Here is a 20,756-nt window from a genome sequence, read left to right on the forward strand (position 1 = left end):
GACCAGCTGTGTCTGGGCAATTAACTCAAAGTTCAGATGAGGTTTGTTCACAGAATCGGGGTCGGAGGCGTGAGTCAAATGTGATTGTCACCACAATTTGAAAAAAATTGCAGCACTATAGAATTTTTACCAAAACCCCCTTGGAAGTCCCCTGTGTGTAATACAAGGAGCAATTTTACCCTCTGGTGTGATCTCAAAGCAAGCATCATGCTGACATTGGCATCTGTGGAAGAATTAAAACAAGAAACCTTGCAAAGGGAAACCAGCTCACTTCAGTCAGCCCCAGCGAGCAGTGCAGGGAACTTGCTTGGTTGAAGGCCATGAAACACCTGTTTAGCATTTTCTAGAGCTGCATTACTACTTGTGCCCTACTTGCCTGGAAATACACTTCAAAAATACACTGCCTTTCACTTCCAGCACTTGCATTTGCTACCACACAGCAGCTTCTATGGTTTCCCATTCCTCAGCTTGGCTCTATTTTACACATCTCCTGCCAGGGGCTGACCCAGCTGAAATCTCTGTTTCTAGTTCTTCAGAGTGAATCACAAGCCTTCAGCTTTTTACTGTTACTGCTTTTTTCAGGAGCAGAATACTTTCACTATCCTTGAGGTTTTAATAAAGCCTCACTAAGTTCAGAAATGATGGGCTGAGACCCACGAAGTTCAAAATAGCAATAGCTTGTGGAGGACGTTCCACTTGTGGGAGTCACTGATTCCCCTGATGTGCAGAACCAGTGTTTGACTGCCTTCCCTATAGCAAATATGCACATTGCCTGCTCCTGATCCTGATTACATCTATGTCAATCTGCTTAAAATCCCACTGGCTGCATTGAGAGTGCAGGATGTGGGCCAGATGCTGTGCATGGCACCTGATTCCTGCTTCCCACACAGAGATAACCCATGATTCAAACCCCTGCTCTCCCTCTTCCTCCTCCTCTCTTTTGGCAGCCTGTGTGGATGAAACTGGGATGTTTTATGCTAAGCATTTTTCTTGCTTTCTGCTAACCTTCCTGCAACTTCTGGAAGTCTGAGTCAGGCTTTCTGCAGTACACCATTATTCCCCTAAAATTTAAGAGTGGGCTGATCATGTCAGTATGCCTGTAGCTTGGCCTTTTCTCTGTATGAGACTGAAATAAGCAACATTCCACATCCCTCCTTCTCTGGTGAGCAGAGTTTCTGATGTCAGGCCTAGGGTTAATCAGAGGGTTAACCAAGTCACGAAAATATATTCTGGGAAAATGCAGAAGATTTCTCGCTTGGTTGGACTAAGCAATCTTTCTTTTTTAAATTCAGTGTCACAGGGCAGCCAGACAGATCCCTCTTTCACTGTCAGTCTCTTCTGCTGTGGGTCAGCAGCATGATGAGCTTCTCCTTCCTTGCTACCTCAGGGCAGAGCAGAATATTTGCAGTAATTTGCTCTGGTCCTTTCAGGAAGCCGGCTCGGTTTTCCCTTTGCTCCAACACCAGGTGAGGGGCAGTCAACCAGATCTGTGTATGAGACTTCTCAGAGGGGCCAAAGAGAGTTTGTTTCTGCACCATCCCTATGTCAATGGTGACCATAGTGTGGCTCTGTGCAGCCAGAGCTCTGCTGGCAGTTTCTGGCCCGGTAAGGAGCAAATGGTGCCTTCCCTTCCCTGGGCTCCTGTGTCCCAGAGACAGCCACTGGGGCTTGAGATGGGCCATGCACAAGGGCCACTGATGTCTCTAGTCTGAGATGTTTATCTCTTTTCCTGAGTGAGAGTCCCTCTGGGAAGATTGATTGCCCTGTAAAAGATAGTTTTAGACTGTGTTTGACAGGGCTATCCGGTTCTGTCTGTGCAGCTCACTTGCAGCTGCTCAGTTTTCCCCTTTGCTAGGCTGCTCTGATTTCTCCTGCCCCAGTCTGAGCCCTGCTCCTCATTCCTTCCAGCAGTCAACTCCCACCCTCAGCAAGGAGCAGTGCTCATTCATGCTTAGATGGACACCCTGTAAGCCTTTCTCCAGGTTTTAGGGATGCCTTTTGAAGTTGTTATTGATTCCCCAAGCCATCTCATGTCTCATGCAGTAGGGCAGCACTGCCTGTTGCCTTTCACAGCCAGCATCCACATTTTTCTTCAGGTCTGTGTAAGCAAGGGAGCCTTGATGGGAGTGTGGAGAGTGCTTGGATCAATGAGCTGGTGCCTGCATGTCACTGGCAGCCTCTGGGGCAGCAGCCACACTGGGGGTCCTGGCTCCAGGCCCTTCCTGCACCTTCAGGAGGTGCACAATGTGCCAGGGGAGGGGCAGATCAGGAGTGTCCCAAGGTGTGGGCTCTGAGCACCAGATGCCCTAGCCAAGAACCTCACAGGATTGCTCACTGGAGCTGTTTCCCCACCTCCAAGGAAGAGGAGAAGAATCCTGGAACTTAACTGTATTTAGGCTAATATCTGTAAGCCCACTTAGAGAATGGGTGACCCCAGGGCTTAAAGCCAAGGGTATGTAGAAGGGTAGAAAAAGTAAGAGGAGTAGTAACAGCACTCCAAATTCCGAATTTGTGCATCCTGATCCCCTAATGACCCAGGGGTCTAGAGTGCTCTGCTGAGTTCCTGGCACACAGCAAACTAACACAGCCACCCTGCAGCTCTTCTGCTCTCTGGGGCAGTCCAGCCATATTACAGAAAGCTGCTCCTTTCCAAAATGCCTTTTTTTAAAATGCCCTTGTAATATGGCAGGAGTTGATCCTTTCTATCACTTCTCTTAAATTGCCTTCTGCTCATCAGCTGTTCTTTAAGAGATGAACAGACATCTTCACGTCCTGTCCTGATCTGCTGATGCCTCTGAGATGCTGCCAAGCAGCTGCTGCCTTGCACAGCACTGAGGGCTCTTTTCTCAGGGAGTGGGGGTGAGATCTGTAGACTTAAGGTTTCAAAGTGCTTCCTAAACTTCTAGGATGAAAGCCACTGGAGAAATGTAAAATATTAGTGGTATTTTAAGGAAGTGTGTGGGTGTGTAGACACAATTAATTTTCCTTTTTATAGGCCTACATGGAATATCTCCATCTCTGAGGAAGATGCCTGGATCTATGGAGTGTTGGCATCCCAGAGGAGGGCTCTGTTCTGTTCATGTTAACAGAAAATGCCACAGAAATTAACAGTGCAGGAACATTGTTGTGGTCAGGCTGTGTCAGCCCAGTAAATTATTGTACGTTTGAGAGGAGGCAGGTTCAGAATCTCTCCATCCTTCCCGTGCTGAAACGGCTCTTGTTAAATGCAGGGGGTAGCAGTGGTAGGGGATTCTTGTCATGTTAGTCCCCCAAGATCAGAGAGAAGCTGATGTGACTTGGAAATCACTGCGTGGGATTAAACAGCAGAGGGGATGTGTGCTCACACACACAGGCAGAGTGTCTGCTCTCATGCCATGCATTGCTATTGACACACTGCACCTTAATGGCTATAATGTCAATGGCCACTTTGGGACCTTTACTCACAGATTATTAATGCATTAGAGCACAGTTTTTATGGGTTATTGTGTCAAGAGAGGAGGGGAGTGGATGCCTAAAGTACACTGGCAGAACAAGGATGTTTTTTAACCAGGGCTGCAGTGTGCACTGCGAGTGCTGCACCTTAGAAATCATGTTTACTGCCCTCTCATACCTGCTTTCAGCAAGTGGGAGTCCCTGCAGCTGAGAGGACAGCATGGAAAAAATGAGACTGCCAGAGAGGAAAAGGGACAGCCCAGGGAAAGGAAGAGACCCTGGTATCTGTGGCCAGGCAATTGTGCACTGCTGTCCCAGGCTGTGGGGAGATGATTTCCTGGCACCAGCCACCAATACCCTGAAACATGAAGATTAATAGGCTCTTTCTTTTATTGTTAGGAACTGCAGGTGCTGCTTTTATTTATATAAATGTGCACTGCTCTCCTCACTGTGGGCTCAGTCTGGGATGAATCCTCCCATGGGACTTTGGGGAGGGAAACTTTCTCACACTGCCTGTCTGCCTGAGAGCAAATGTCACAGCACAGGCTGGAGCACAGGTGTGGGGGACACCACCAGAGCCTTCGGAGGTGATGGAAGCTGCAGGTGCCCAGTGCTGATCAGGGGACAGGTCCTGGCATTTTCAAAGGCCTTTCTGAACACATCACAATTTGCAGAGGAAAGCGATGCAGATGTAACAAGACTTTGGCTGATCTTTTCTAGGTAAATAGGATACATGTGTTTGCCAAAGCCCTGTTTGACAGGACATCATGCTGAAATCTGCAGAGGAGAAGGAAGGGCAGTATAACATGTTCAGACACCCTGGATGAAGGCCCGACTCCTGTGCTGAGGGAGCAAGGGAAGAAGGGGGATGCTGAGAACAAGTAGAACATGCATGATGTTGTAGGGTTGGAAATGCCCTACCTGTCATTTAAACAATGCAGTCACTTCCATGTCAAGTAACTCAGAGGACTGAGAGAAGGGCTCTTAACAAGAGCTCTGAGTTTATTTCAGAGAGAAATTGCCATCTTTCTTGTAATCACTGCTACTCCATTCTGTGGAGAATTGGAGAGCTTATCCTCACAGCCAAACCAGTTATTGGGCAATAGAAACAACAATCAGCCAGTTATAGAAAGCAAGCCCACATCACAGGCCCTTCATCTAGGCATTGGCTCTAATAGATGGGCTATAAGGCTATGGAGCAAGGGAAGAGGGGTGTGAAAGGCCTTAGCCCATGGCAATGCTGATTCTCCAAATTCCTAGAGGGCAAGAGATGGCTCTGCCCCAGAGGGAAATTCCCTGTTTGCAAACGCTGTCATTGCACTAAAGGCCCATGTCTTTCACTTTCTCAACCCCTCATTCTCTCAATTTCATAACTGAAATAGGCCAAGAAATCCCCTGATTTTCCTGACAATGCTGAGTTCAGTTTGACTTTCCTTCATGTCATATCTGGGCCATGGAAAGGCCCCTACTTTTACTGTATGACGACATGGAAATTACTGAGTAATTACAGGATTATGCAGCACCCTGTAAATTAAATGTTACCTCTTTACCTTTTATAGAACAAAAAATAACCATGTAATTACCTAGTGAATTAAATTGTTAAGGTCTCATGGTAATTATATATGGAGTCAAAAGCTCTGAGTTCTTCTGGTAGTTACAAGTAAAGAATTATCTTTCATTTTTAAACATATGTTGCAGTTGGATCCCAAAGCCTGCACATTTCCATTTTAATAACACTATGGCCTGCCCAAATGAGAAGAGGCATATGTCTCCCATCTGAGTGTGCAAATAGAGTGAACATGTATATATAAAATAGATTGGACATATGCAAAACTGACCTAGGTTCATACCAGAAAAATGGAATACCAACAGAGGTAAAACATGATTAGCTGGATGATAACATTTAAAATTATGTTCAGTTTCCAAGCACTGGAATTTGTTTTCATAGGAAGCAAGTCAGTTTGATCCTATTTTTCACATGCTTGTGACTATATTTTGAAAACAGACAATCAAGCTGTCCATCAGGAACCTTTGTCTCCTAAAGGAAGGCTCGGGACTTGCTGCTGTAGGTGGGTTTTGCCCTGTACCAGCAAGGAGGGATTAACTGGCCTGGCACAAGGGTCCATGAAAACAAAGACATTGATGGTGAGAGCTTGGAGGAGGGTCCTGCCTCAGCTGAGGAGGTTTTGCTGTTGTTTTGCTGTCAGCAGCAATAGGACAGGGACCTGGGGACACTGGCCCAGAGTCCAGATTTTCCACAGAGAGCCAAGGAGAGACTCTGCACCACAGAGCTGCAGAAGGAGGGGCTGCAGATGGACAAGGGGTTGCTGCCCTGTGGCAGAGCTCATTCCTCTCAAAGCACCTCCAGGAACACATTTTCCTGCTTGAAATGTGCCACCAGACACCTGGGGCTCTGCAGAGGTTGCTGGATATGGAATAAGCCGTAGCAAAACCACAGACCATCCAGCCTCTCTGAGTGCACAGAGTGGACAAGCATAAAAAGGGCCATCAGACCAGTGATTGCAGATGCTAATATTCCTTATCAGATTTTTATTAACTATGAGGATATGTAGCACATAGGAGCTGCCGCTGTTGTACGTATATCCTCTGTTCTGGTCTGAGCTAGCTAAAAATACCTTTTTGCTATTTGCTTTTTTTTTTTTAAACTGTTCGGCATAATTTTTTCTTGTTTGATTTCTAACCAGAAAACAGACAGACCACAGTTCTTTCAGGTTGTCTTCTACTTTCTTCAGTTTTTTATTTCCATATTTTTAGGACCGTATTTCAGAAAAATCCCAATGAATTTCAATCATTAAATAATAACCAACTTTGATGTCCTTTCAGCTTAAAACTAAACTTTTTCATAGGTCCCAAAACCAGATACTTTGTCTTCATAATTTTAGATTCTAAATCTGAAAAGCATGATGTTACAATAAGCATGACACTGTCTGAAAGGTGCAGTACATTCACCTCCAGCCCTTCCAATAAGCATTATGTGCATTTACTAGCTAATTTTTTAATTTGCTTTGGAATATGTAGCATGTTATATAAGCACTGACTTTGGTAATCCTGGGATAAAATTCAGAACCAGGATAGGGAGGTGAGTTTTTATTCTAATGATGCTTAACAGTGCCATTTTAACTATTAAAATTGTGTCTGGTTTTGCTATCACAGACCTATTAGATCTACAAGTCATCCCTAGTCCAAACAGTAACTGCTCCAGGCACAAAATGAATCGAAGAAATTAACTCCAAATATTTTTAATTTGCATGTTTTTATTGTTTTGCTTTCAATATGATCAGCAATTCTTTGTAGCACTGTGTTTCATAGCGTTCAAGTCCTGCAGTAAAGCTGCCTGATGAATGCAGTAATGTGCATTTATTTCAAAGAGTCATTTATATCCCCTGGTGAGCAGGTAGTCTTTACCTTAGAGATGTTGGGGTGTTTTAGTGCAAACGGGACTTTTTACATGTGTTTGTTGCATGATTTTTTTCCCCTCATGTCCATCACTTGTATCACTTTGTAGTTGATATGCAGTGAATATTAAAAGGCTCCCATTGGTATTGGATCTGAAGAAGGGGGGGAATTGTGCTCCTCTCATTCCTCTCTCCTGCGCGCGGTGCCTTCATCCTGACACAGATTACTGCCAGCATTGTGCTCGCCCCATTCCTCTGCCTTAATAGCCTTAGTCTCATTGGAAGTGAGATCAAAGACACACGAGTACCAAAGGGCTTACATTCAATTAACAGCAGAGGGGCAGGCTTTAGACGTGCTCAGCAGAAGCTCTGATTGCAGCAAACTGCTGACTGCGGATCACGTACCACAGCCAGCCGTGCCTGCAGCTCCTTCCCCTGCCACGCTGAGAGGGGCTCTGGCCTGGGAAATGGCATTTCCTGCTCTTCCTGGCTGTGTCAGGACTGAGAGAGATGGAGAAAGCCATGGCCCTTCATGGGCATGATCAGGTGGGTCTCTACCTCCCACTCTGTTCTTTTTTTTACCTCAGAGCTGCAGACTGCAAACTCTGTTAGACCTTGACCAATGTATTGGACAACTTGAATTTTTAATGAGGAGTGAATTCCCACTGCTCTCTTACACAGATCTCAGAGTTAGAGGCGCAGCCTGCGGCTGTCAGAATTCCTAGGGCAAAAGCTGAGACTTTTGACCCTTCCTGTAGGTTTGGAGTGTATCACAATGAAATAAAGACCCCTTCAGTGCTCAGAATAAACTGTCTGCTTTTTCCTTTTCCAGGGAATATTTGTGACACTGGGAAAAACTGCAAAGCTTTGTGTATGAAGAGATAGCTTGTGATTAGGAGATATCTGGGACCAGCCATTGTCATGGAAAACACAATACTGGGAAGACAAGAAACTTGACTTATTATGGCAGTCTGGGTTCAAAATTTTTCCACTTCTCTTAATGAAAGGTTGAGAGAGGGAGAGTTGCAAAACCAGGAACTGGATGGGAGAAAAAAGTAGAGCATAAAAAATGATAGGGGATCACCAGAAGTTTATTTTTTGAGCATTGCTGAAGTGAGAGAGCACATCCCATCCCTGCACACCCAGTGGTCATTGCCATTAACTCCAGTTATGTTGAAGCCTCACATTTCCTGGGGTTGTGTGTGTGATGTTTGGAAAAGACACGAGTCCTTAGCTTTGCATTATTGCTGGAATTTATTTTAGTATTATTTTTAGAGCCCTGAGACAGCACGGATCCCTATTTTATTAAATCTCACTCTCTACTGAGCTGATTGCTGAGATAACCTGCAGCCAGGGCTGTCTGAACTTATGTGACCTGGTTCCATCTGTGTACAACCCTGTTTTGCATTCCCTTCGATTTACTTCTAATGCAAACCTTGCAGAGCAGGATGTTCCTGCTGCACATACACAAAATCTCTTCCTAGGGATTCAGAGTCTTGCCAGGAATATTTTCAACTATTTTAACCTTTTAAAATTTTCTGCATTACTAGGGGAGATGACCAATCCTCACACTGCTCACAGGTTAACAATGCTATAAAGAGTGCAGCTGGTCAGTGGAATTGGAAAACACTGAAAAGGTCAAAGCATGCAAGTATTGCAGGGGTTTCACTCTAAATGAGAGTAGCCTGTGACCTTCACTTAACCCTTACTTTGTATGATTGCAAATTAAGTTGGGCAACTTAGCCTGAGCTCTAGAAATCTAAATGCATTGAAAGATGAAACTACATCAAACAGCTTTCCATCACTGTCAGGCAGCGTTCTCTGGCACACGTACACCAGACAGACATTTCTGTCTCTGAGCCTCACTTTCCCACTGAGATGTATTCAAATAAAGCCCCATTAACATCCCCAGTGCTGAATGACATCCATGCATTTCTACCATAATGCAGCCATCCCTCTGAACAAAAGCATATCCCACCAAGGATCTTTCCAACAAGGTTTTTTTTAATCTTCTTGGCTTATACAGGACTTAGAGATATAATATATGGTGTTTGCACAGCAGTCAAAGCAGGTTTTCAGCGCTGAGAATCCATCACCTGCCTCCCATCAGCCATGCCAGAGCTTCCTTCACCTTCAGCAGGCAATATCCAATATCTCCTGGGCTCTAGGGACCAAATGCCCTGGCTAAATGACCAAATGGCACTGATTAAACATAAAGAGAAGAGCACTGCAGCAAAGCATCCTGTCTGGACCTTGTCTGCGCCCCCTCCATGCTGTGACACCAGAGCAAAATCAGCTATGGGGACCTGTGGCCTTCAGGGAGAGCCGTGCATGGGGTCCCCTGTGGGTCACAGCTCTGAGCACCCACCTGTGCCAGGAGCAGCAGAGCCAGGGACACCTGCCTAGGGCCAAGGGATGGATCCCCCTGATAAACCATCAATGTTCCTTAGTCAAAGGGAGGAGCCCTGATAAAGGCTTGGATTTGCAATGTCAGCTCTTCTTACTGATGTTCTTTAATGTGGCCTTTTTTCCTTTTATTCCCTGCTTAACTACCTGACCCTTTTTTATTCCACAACAACAAATGTGAAAGCAAAACCATTTACTGAGCTGCAACCCCAAGAATTTCCGGTTTTTGCACCCACATGAATCTGCATCTCAGTAAAAGGAGCTGAAGAAACACCTTCATAGAAACAACTCACAAAAGAAGTCCTTTACCCAATTCTTCATAAAATTAATTTACATTGAGACAGGGAAGTAGTGGTGGGGAAATGATATAACCTTGGAGCAGCTCAGATTCGTTCAATGCCATGGCCAAGTAATGGCTGCTCAGTGACTGAATTACTGGCCAAGAGGATACTCTACTTTCTGAATTCCCATGGAGATGGCCTGATTTCCATAGCAACTGGATTCTTTCTCTTGCCTTTCCCTTTAACAGGTAGAAATATACTTGAGTCCTGAAAATGCTAGATTGTTCTGAGTGTTATTGTATTTTTGGACACTAGAACACTTTCTGGACAATATGTTGAAATACAGGCTCCTTAATGATATTTTTTTGTATTGTCCTTTAGAACTGGTGATGACATTATTTTGCATCTGCTCTTAAGATCTGCTGTGATGTGTGCCTAAAGTTTTCTTTTTCTTTCCTTTCTTTCTTTCTTTCTTTCTTTCTTTCTTTCTTTCTTTCTTTCTTTCTTTCTTTCTTTCTTTCTTTCTTTCTTTCTTTCTTTCTTTCTTTCTTTCTTTCTTTCTTTCTTTCTTTCTTCTTATTCTTTATCATTGTTCCAATTATCTATTGGGTAACCTGCAACACAGGGTGATGACTTGGGGGAAAGAGGGCATTGATAATCCTAACTAACAGCAGTATCCAAAATGTATGAGATATATTTCTACAGAAAGTTCAATCTCTACCCCAAAGATGGATTAAAAATTCATGCCATTATTCAATATATCAGATAGGAGGTCATGTCAGCAGTAAGTAAATATATTATTTTTCACCTATTTTTTGAGACTTTCTGTGGTTTTAGGGTTTGATTTTGTATGATAACTTGAGGTGTCTCTGTAGGTCTCTCCTCCTCAAGTACATCTCCACTGCTTCTCCTTTCTAGACTGCAGCTGAGTAGAAAGAATAAAACCGACCCAGAAGAAGTGGTGGGGTTAACTGTGGGGTTCCTCATAGCCACTGTGAAGAAAATGAAAGTTGACAGACCCTGCAAACCATCTCCCCAAAGATCTGCTGAACACACATACCGGACAAGAAGTCATGGAAAAAGGTTTTTGGATAGCAAAAAGACATCCATCTGATTCCTTAAGGAAAGAAGTGCCATGGACACCATGAGCCATGAATTACAGGTCTGGAAAGGCACCTAAGGTTGCATTGGTGAGGGAGCACAGAGGTGGAGTGCTCTGGAAAGCTGCAGGGTCATGGCAGTCTGTACTGCCCCAGTGACTGGTACAAAAGCTGCTGCATGGCAGGGGCTGCTGACACAGTCAGAGGAAGGGCAGCGGGAGGTGATGAGTTCAGATCCTGTGTCTGCTAGGATGAAGACTTGGTGAAAGGTATTTCTGGCAAGTGAAGCCATTTGGGAATCCAGGAAAAGCTGAAAAGTGCTTGGGTTGCAGAGAAAGTGAGAAGTGTTGTTACAGAGGTGCTTTTCCTTTAGCCACAAATCACAGGAATGTGATGCCTGCATCGAGGATGAATTTCACCAATATCCCTTTCAGGCAGCAGCCTGGCCCTTGCCCCTGCCCTTCCAGTTGCATCTCTCCCTGAGCACACATTGGCCTCTTTCCCCCGACCTGGCAATTAAACAGTCAATTGTGGCAGCCTGAGATGCCAGCAGAGCATCCTGAGGGCCTGACAGCACTTTGCCAATTCACTGACCTCTGCTATGTTCTGAACCACAAGAGGTTACACCCGAAATCAGACTAAAAAATTGACCGATTTTCCTGTAACCCCCAGCCTGACCTTACATCTGAGTTTACATTTTTAAACCTCACCATGAGCTGCCAGCTGACATCCTCCCCACCCCTGCAGCTCCTGCCCAGCTGCCCTGCATTTTGCAGCCCCCCTTGCCCACACACCCGTGCTCTCAGGGGTTCCCCAAGTTCTCTACCTTGACAGCACCCCTCTTCTCCCCTCCTTGCTCTCCTCTCCCCCTCCCCAGCTGATGCCCAAAGCCACAGAAGCTTTGCCTTGCAAATGCAATAGATGAGAGCGGAGGAAGAAAGGGGGAGGTTGGAGGGGGAGCTCCCAGGGCTCTGTCACTTTGGCTGCCTCCAAGGCCATGGGGAGAGAAAGGGAGGGTGGTGCTGGGGCTGGGGCTGGAGCAAAGCCTGGTCCTTGGCAGTACCAGGAGCTTTATCACCTGTGACCTCCAGAGCACTTAGTGCTGATGAGGAACATTCAGACAATCACATTAGGGTTGCTGTGGGGAACATTGGGATGATAAGATTAGGGTTGTTGTGGGAACTGGAAGGGCACTGTGTGCTGGAGTAAGGGTACAGCAGTGTGGGGTGGGGACAGCTGCCTGTGAGAAAGGGATCACAAAGGTGAAGGTGCAGTGCTTGGTACTCCCTCCACAGCATGTGGGACCCCCTGAGCACCCACAGGAAAATTGGCCTTTGGGTTTTTGGGGATATGTCCATAGCAGGTACTGATCTGTCAGCAAATTTTAGAGAAAAGAGGTGTTTGGGTAAGAAAGACTGACCCAGAAGGCCCAGGCATCCTCCTGTATCTCCTGTTGGTGTGTTACTTCTGACAAAATGATGGACTGCTTCTTTTTTCACTTCCCCTGTCTCTTGAAAATGCAAACATCACTGGGAGGTGGGAGAAGTGGCTTCCCCTTCCCGTTTGCTCAAGGAGCAGATGGCCCCACAGATGATTTCTCCTTGCTTCACTCTGTCAGTAAAAGATACATAGCCTACCTCTGAGAATACCATTTCTTGGCAAAGATGTCCTTGGAAAATAGCAGGGAAATTCCCAGTTCTGCACTTTTAAGCTTCTCTAGACCCTTTTTTTTTTTTTGTTTTAATTTCTTTAATTCTGCTGATAATGACAAGGTGCACAGCTGCAGCTGTGTTTAGTTACTCAGAAAACACGTGCAGTGCTGAGCTGATGCTGCCAGGAGCCTGACCCCAGGGAAAGCCCAGGAGCTCTGCCCTCCCCCAGGGGACAGCATCCACCTCCCTTGGGGCTCCCAAGCAAACCCTTCAGGTCAGACCAGCTCACTGTGGGGCTGCTGTGTGTGCACAGAGGTGTGGTGGAGAGAACAAAAAGCCTTGGCTGCCTCTCCTTCCCTGAGCTCTGCCTCCCCTGCTCCCAGCTACTCCCACTCCTCCCCAGCAGACCAGCAGGGAGGAGGCCCATTAGCAGCAGCTCTGCTGCAATGTCTCTTTAAAGGAAGTGTCAGGAATAGAGATTTACCTGCAGGTTTAGGAAGACAATTATTGTACGTTAATTAAATATGAAATGACACTTAAGAGCATATCCATTGCCTTAACAGCGACTGTCTGTAATAATAATAATACTTAGCACTTACATAGCTCTCTCCATCTATACAGAGCTCCACAAACATTAACTAATGAATCCTCACAACCTCCCTGTGAAGCTAAAGAGGCTGCTGGCATGATGGGGAGTGGGAAGAGGAGATGTATCAGGGGAATAACCTCCTCTTGTCCTGCTGCTAATGCTGCTGCTTCTCAGGCTGCTCTGGTCTTCACTCTCCTTCCTGTCTCTCAGCATTTCCCTGGTTGTGCTTCCCTCCAGCACCATGCAACAGGCAGGACAGCAGTGCAAAAATGTGGTGCCTGTGGTCACATTGGAGCTTCCCAGCACTGAGCCCAGAATCCCTAGTTCATAGCAGCAAGCCCATATAGAACCCAAAACTGCCTCTCATCCCATCTCCTGTTCCTCAGGGCTCAGCAAGAGAGCCTCAGGATAGGTTTGCCTGAAGCTGGAGTGTTTTGGATGTGACTGTGAGAAACAAGGTTCTGGCTTGGACATAAGCGTCTGTAAAATGCAGAAGTCCACTGAAATAGCCTGGATTTTTGCTAATCAGTTCTGGTGAAGCCATGCCTTTCCTTCAAATCTTGCTGGAGAAGCCAAGAAGCTTCTCCTGAGCCTGTTTCACTTCCCCAGAATGGGATTTTTGAGCTGAAAACTCAGGTCCCCTAGACAGCTCTGTAGGAGTTGGCTTGTCTCCTGGCAGATGTGCTTGCTCACCCTCTTTGAGTTCACCACATGCTGACCCACCCTTTGAGACCCACACTTCACCCAGAAGGATCACAGTCTGTAGTCTGTACTAAGTCTGTATTTCCTGATGTATTTGCCTTTTCCTCACTACAGGCAGCACCAGTGATTGGAAAAGTCAGGAGACCAACAAAAAAGAAGACTCATTCTCTCTATAAGAAGAAATGGACCTAAGTCTCCAGAAGTCCCAGCACCCCTCTCTGCCCTCTGTTGACAACCCTCTCCTTCCTCCATCTCCCATGGCAGCCCTGGCTCTGCCTCTGCTCTGGCTTTAGGCAGCAAAGTCCAGTTTTAGCTGTTTTTCCAGGTCTGAGAAGGCACTGGTTTCATGTCCATCCCTTCCTCCACATCTGGGCTGCTTCACCCCAGCCATCAGCCCATGGTGAAGGGGAGACATGGGAGCAGCAGATCAGGTCTGTGGGGAGGGAGGAAAGTGATTATTCATCCCTTTTCAGGGAGGGATTTTGTGCACAACTCTCTTCCAGACTATTTTTTTTCCCCAGCTCATTCCTCTTAAAAAGGTAATAAATATTCAAAAGATACTTGCTTAGATTACCAGCCATACCCTAACAGCTTCAGCACCTACAAAGCTGCTGCCTGTGTGTATCCACTAAGTAGTTGTCAAACTGTGTTGCTTGTAACATTTAGGGTTGGTTTGGAAGGAGGTCTCAAGGCTACAATCTACAAAAGAGTCTGTATTGGCCAAGGGGGAAAAAAAGACAACGTGACCTAGAAAATCTTGTCATCTTCAAAGCTCACTGATTCTGCTGTTCTTTATTTAGCACTATAAGCCCACCAGATCCATTTCTGAGCAATCAGAGAGTGTTTTTGTCTTCCAGAAAGGTCTCAAGCAAATCTCTGAGTTTGCACATGTTGATATTTTCAGATAGTCCTGTCAACACCAGGGATTTCAGCTTTATTCCCAGCTAGCTCACTGGTGGGCTTCTTGGGGTTGCATTTGGATGTGAAAATGCCACAGAGATGGCACAATATCAAAGATTACCTCCAACATTCAGCAGAATCTGTGTCTTTCTGCACAGATCAGTTATCCTGTATTTATCCATTGAAGAGCCCTTGATAAAGCAGTGGGAAAAAAATTAATAAATTAGTGTATGAGAGCTTACCTGTCCAGCCCAAAATGTACAGTTCGATGGAAAACAACCTCAAGTGTTTTATTTAAATATCAAGTAAATTTTTTCATGCCTTGGTCTTTCCTGTGTCAGAAATTGTCTTTCCCCTGCCTTTGTTTTGCAAATGCAGCTCCGGGTGATGCCAGCAATTCTGGCAGCCTCCCTCAGCCACAGGCAGGTGACAGGTCAGTTGTGTTTGAGCTCAGAGCTCCAGCAGCAGGAGCATTCAGTTGCTCCCACATGTGTGGCTTCCATGCATGGAATGACTCCGTGGGACTCCTGCCCTGTGCATGGAGGGGAGCTGCATGGTGCAGAGCTGCTTATTTGCCCCTGCACAGCACAGGGAGCAAAATGCACCAGATCCAATTCACCCAGCACTCATCCTTCAATCCCCAGGAGATTCCCCCAGCTGGAGCAGCAATTCTCCCACCCATGTGGTCTGTGACTTGGATCTTTCTCCTCCTTCACAAGTTAACAAATTGGCCATTCCCTGAGAGCAGATAATTTCTTCTTAATGGTGGCCATCTCTCAGCAGTACTTTGGCTGCCAGCTTTGGAAGGTAATTGCATTGTTATTTAGGAAAGTCAAAGGTGCATTCTTCCAGAGTGGCTCTGGCAGCAAGCAAGCGGGAAGGGCTGACCAGAGATGGCTTTGCTTGCTCCTGCTGGAGCCAGGTGTCACTGCAGGCAGCCAGGAGACAGGGATGGATGGATGGATGGATGGATGGATGGATGGATGGATGGATGGATGGATGGATGGATGGACAGACATCCCCCACCCCACTCCCCACTCTTTCTCTCCCCACAGACAATCTGTAAGAAGTCATTTGCTGAAAAATAAAGATGGACTGAAAATACAAAACACAAAATGCTCCTTTTTCTGATAAGAAAGTGATGTCACAAATGACCTTATTAAAAAAAGGTAAAATGCTTGTTTACCTAAAGCACTTGTTCAAAGAGAGCAAGTGAAAATGTAGCTTTTGGGTATTTTTCTTTCTCCTTTCTCTTTCCTCCTAAATGAGATTGAAATACAGTTTCACATTTGCAAGGCCCAGTGCCCTTTCTGCCAAGAAATCCATTGACAGTCCAATCAACAGACATGTTCTGGTTACAGGAATCAGGCATCAGTCAAACGCTTGAAAGCCAGATCCAGCAAATGCACCAGATAATAGTATTGAAAACAGCCAGTGGGGGAGATGGGAAAGTAATTGGAGTGCAGGTAAGAGCTGGGGTAAGCAGGATGGATCAGCACTCTGCTGACATGTGCAAGGGGGGAGGCACAGGGGGAGAGCTAATGAGAGGGGTAATTCTAATGATAGGAGTAGTTCAATGTGTCAGGCTTTTGTTTTTTGAAGGCTGAGAGAAGGATTTGTCTGTGCAGAGGCAACTCAGTCCGTGGGATTTATAGACCACTTCCAACAGGAGTCCTGGGCAGCTTCTGGAGCTGGCTCAGCCCTGGGATTTTGCAGGCAGATCCACAGAAAAAAGCAATGTGGCATCAGTGGGGAGCACTGTGGGGCTGGGAGAGCTGGAGCAGATGCAGTGAGGGTTTGCAGGGGGATCAAGGCAAAGGCCTTTGTGTCAGCCCAGGGCAGCTTCAAGCACCCTTGGGGGCTCATTACCATGAGCACAGCAACACTGGTCTCTGCATGAGCAGGGTCTGCATCACTAAACACAGTCATTTCAATCTCCACAAGCCCTGAAATCTGCTGATTTCATCCCAAATGTAAAAATCTAGAGAAGACAGGAGTGAAAATGAACAGAATAGAATTTGATTGTATGGACTATATATCCTAATTTATTCCTGAGCCCTTGCTAGTAAAATACCCAGGCTCTGATTAGAGTGGTGAGAGAAGAGAATTACTCACTTCCTATGGGTAACATGACGAGCAAATTACCTGAATTTCTTGTAAATCTCTGATCCACTTTTGGGACACAGCACTCTGGCAATGGCAGAGAGGGGCTGTTGATCTCATACACTGTGGTATGTACTGCCTCATATTGAGGGTGTGTTCACCCTACATATATCACCCTGCCCTGTCTGGGTTATTTCTGCATCTTTTTAGATTCACTTTCTCCGTTCCACTGGCCCAAGCACCTGGCTCTGTTTGATTTCCTGGCCCAGGAAAAGCTGTTTTCAGGAGCTGCTCCATTGTGTGCTGTGCTGTGTTGGAGGTGGTGTGGAGAAAGGGGCAGTGGGGTTGGCAGGAGAAGAATTGAACACTCTGTAGAGACAGCACAAAATATTCCAAAGTAATTCAGATCCGACTTGAGCAAGTGATAAATGAGAGCAGCATGGCAGTGACAGGTCAATCAAATATTTATAGAACTCCATCCATTAGCATTGCAGCAGCAGAAAGGAAGCAATGAAGTCTGGGTGCTCCAAGACCTACCAGGGCTACCCAGGCTGATTGGCTTCCCCAAAATCTTGAGGGGTATGTGTGGATCTTCTGACTTGTCCTGGAGGGGCCAGGATAGCTGAGGTGGTAGTTGAGCTAAAAAGATGTTGGGATTATGCAGCACTGTGTATTAGAATAAATTTCTGTGGTGTCCTTGGGTGCATTAATGTGTGTGAGGAGATTCCTGTGCCAAAGTGATGGGAAAGCTGAGTGGTGTGTGAGGGATGAACATTGGTGTGTACACACTGGGAAAGGGCACGAGATTCTGCAATACTCTGGAAAAGCAGTTGCTACAATCAGTGAAATGCCAGAAAAGGTTAAACCACAACAGACAAGAAACCTTAAGGAGAGAACAGAGTGGAATTGGAAAGCCTATTTTTAGGATCACATGACATGATTTGATTAATATTTTAGGAGGCAGTTATCATATGCTAAGAAACAGAAGGATTATTACCAGCATCCCAACATGCCTGTGTTCAAGGTTTTTACAAGGGAATCCCATACAAATTTCTCCCTCCTCACCTATAACCAATTCCATAAGCCAGGAACGTGGAGGAGGGACACGTGGATGCACTGGGAGGTGCAAAGGGCTGTGAAGAAGTTATTCATTTGATTTCAGCACTCACCTGGAAATGGCGCAGTGCAGCCCGTGCTGAGGCAGGAGCACACTGCAGACACATGCAGACAGAGAAGTGCTGAGCTGGGACCAGCTCCACAATGCTCCCAGACACTCCAAAGCAATCCAACAGCAGGCTGGGGAGGAGAAGGGCTAGCCTGGTCTCCCAAGGGGTTAAATAAATGCTTGACTTCCAGCACAGGAAGGATTGCACTGAGGTCTCCCTTTGACCTGCTGATGAGATCTTTGTGACCAGGAGCTATGCAATCCTGGCCACATGAATGTGCATCCTGCATCCCTCCTCAGGGCCATTCTCATTTCTCTTGTCAGTTTGGGCTTCATTGCACATGGTCTCCACCTAAGTGCTTCACCAGGCACTGGATCTGGGACTTCTGTGATCGCCTACCGGATGCCTCTCACCAAGAGCTGAATTCCTGTGAATATAGGAGGAATGTGGCAAGGGAAACAAGGTCTTTCTTCTTCATTCACTTTCTTCTTCATTCTCCTGACAAAGTTTCATTCATCTGGCCTGGGAGCAGTAGGGACACCATGTGTGGGAAGCAACCAGCCAGCCAAGGGGGATGAGGCAGGGCCTGGCACTTGCCAAGAGCCCATTTGCTGAAAACTGATGGTCCAAAGTTGTATGGGGAATTTGTATGAATGGAAGAAAAGACAGTCAGTAATTGGGATCGGTGGGTGAAGTGTCAGCAAACAGAAGAAAGGGATACTTTGGTGACAGTGATAAATGCTAGCAGCTTTGGGTCTCATCTGGAGGAAAGAATTGGAACGGAGACTTTGTAAGAGAAGGAAGGAATAAAGAGACAGTGTCTGATGGATGCTATCGAGGAACAGGGCTCAGAAAACAAAAATTCAGCAGTGTGTTTTTAGGGGGATGGTCAGAGGCAAGTCACAAGGGTCATTACCCAAGGCTGAGGGGGTCCTAATTTTTTACAGTCCTGGGAATAAGCCAGCATTGGGCTTGGTGGTGCATGGAGTCACCAGGCACGTGTCCATGGAGAATGGGATACCCATGTGCTGGGCACCATGTATGGAGCTGCAAAGCCTTTGGGAGCAGCCATGGGGCTCTCCTGGGTGAGCAGCACAGGTCTGAAGGGTCTGTGCCTCTAGGGGGGTGCAGAATCCCTGGAATTACCTCTGGGCATCAGGGCTGGAGTGCCATGGCAGTTCCACAAGCAGGGACTCCCAGCAGGTTCAGGCACACTGACCACTCTGGGCTGCTTTATTTCCCAGCCAGCCCAGCAGTCCTGTCTCAGGGAGGAATTTGCCTACAAACCAAGGATGTGCAATAACAAGTGGCCATTTCCAGAGTCATTTCTCTGAACCTCACTAGCATTTCAAAACACATCTCAAATGCAATTGTCACCTCTACACTGCCAATTTTAGAAACGTTTTGCTTTGGAGGAAGGGCTGGAGCACAGAGGTGATTATCCCACCCCTCCTGGCAGGCAGCTTCAGAAGTTGTGCAACTTGCAGGGAGTGTCAGAGATGTACAGCATGTGAAAGATCTCTAGCAAATGCTCTTTCTCAGAGCACTGGAACAAGCCTCTGTCCTCCTTTAGACTGGAGAGGATCTTTGCCTCTTACAAAGGAAAAGATCCTGGCTGAAGTAGCTCAGACATTCATTTAACATGCCCTGAGACAGTAACACCAGCCACAGGGAGAGGGACTGATCCAGCAGTGTGGACAGGGAGCCAGTGGAGTCAGTGGGAGTTGATGTTTACTTCTGTTGTGCTGCCTCACATGGACACTGATAAATGTTATGAATTTTAAAAATTGAGATTCGCATTAGTTTCCTTTAACTCATTTTAGATTTTGTGCTGAGCTTTATTAAGTGGCTTTTAAAAGCAGCTTGGCCTCTACAGCTCTTACTGCAGCAGCTCTTACCTCAACAGCCCTGCCTCCCAGCCTGGCTCACACCAGGAATAAAATGAATCTGTGGAGGTTCAGACAAGAGCAGGAGGGCACCAGGGGTGAGGCAGACAGTCCATTGTGTGGGAGAGCCTTGGCAGAGCAGGGACATGAAAAATAATGGTGCAAGGAGGTGCCAGCTGTGCCTCGAGGCCAGTTTGGACAAAGGTGGCAGATCCTTCAGAGGATTGTGTCCTGAGGCACCATGCAAACCTGAAGATCCAGAGATATTTCTGGTCCTTTGACATGCAGGTAGAGGAATATCAATGCAGGGTTGAGATGGGTAGGTCTAGGCATTTTCAGGCAAGAGATCTGAACTGATCTTCTGCATATTAGTGTAAATCAGGATTAGCTCCAGTGGGTTGAACTCAGCATCCTCCTGATTTTTAAGGCCTGATCCAGCTTTCCCTGAAGTCAGTGAAAGATGCCAGCTAACTGTTCTTGGATGAGTCTCTAAAGGCCTTGTTTTAATATCCACAGGCTGCAGTAAAACAATCCACATCTCCCCTGTTCCATCCTAAACTCTGCCTACCACCTGCCATTTAATTTTCATTACATTATTACCATTTTTAATAATGCCACTGCATTTGCTTGACCAAAGAGCCTCTGGAGAGCCTGTCTGAAACAAAATCTTCCCCATCTCCTCTTTTCCATGCCTTCAGGTGTATCTGTATCATAGCAAGCCTTTCCTAAGCATCTCTTCAAAGCCATTCACAGCTTTGTCTCCTCTAATGTTAGTTGCATATTTGAGGTATCTAAATATGCAGTTACACAGTAAACTGGTGGTGAGAGATATGCAAGTGGCAAATGCCTGTTCTGGTGGCTAAAAATCAGCAATTCTGCCTCAGCTCTCACTGATTGACTGGAAACTGAGGCAGGGGAAATGGACAGAAGAGCAATTCTGATTTATGGAGGCAAACCTCTGAGATAGTGATTTACTCCCCTTGGGATTTTTTATTCTGAGGGATGACACCACACATCTGCAGGACTGGAACCAGGAGAGATAACAGTCTGAGTTACTATAAGCAACCAAAGGGGACCAAGTGCTCTGCAGTGGGATGTTTCTCCAGGGACATAACTCTCCTCC

Source organism: Zonotrichia albicollis, chromosome 12 (genome assembly GCF_047830755.1).
Source record: "Zonotrichia albicollis isolate bZonAlb1 chromosome 12, bZonAlb1.hap1, whole genome shotgun sequence".
In the NCBI taxonomy this organism is placed as follows: Eukaryota; Metazoa; Chordata; class Aves; order Passeriformes; family Passerellidae; genus Zonotrichia; species Zonotrichia albicollis.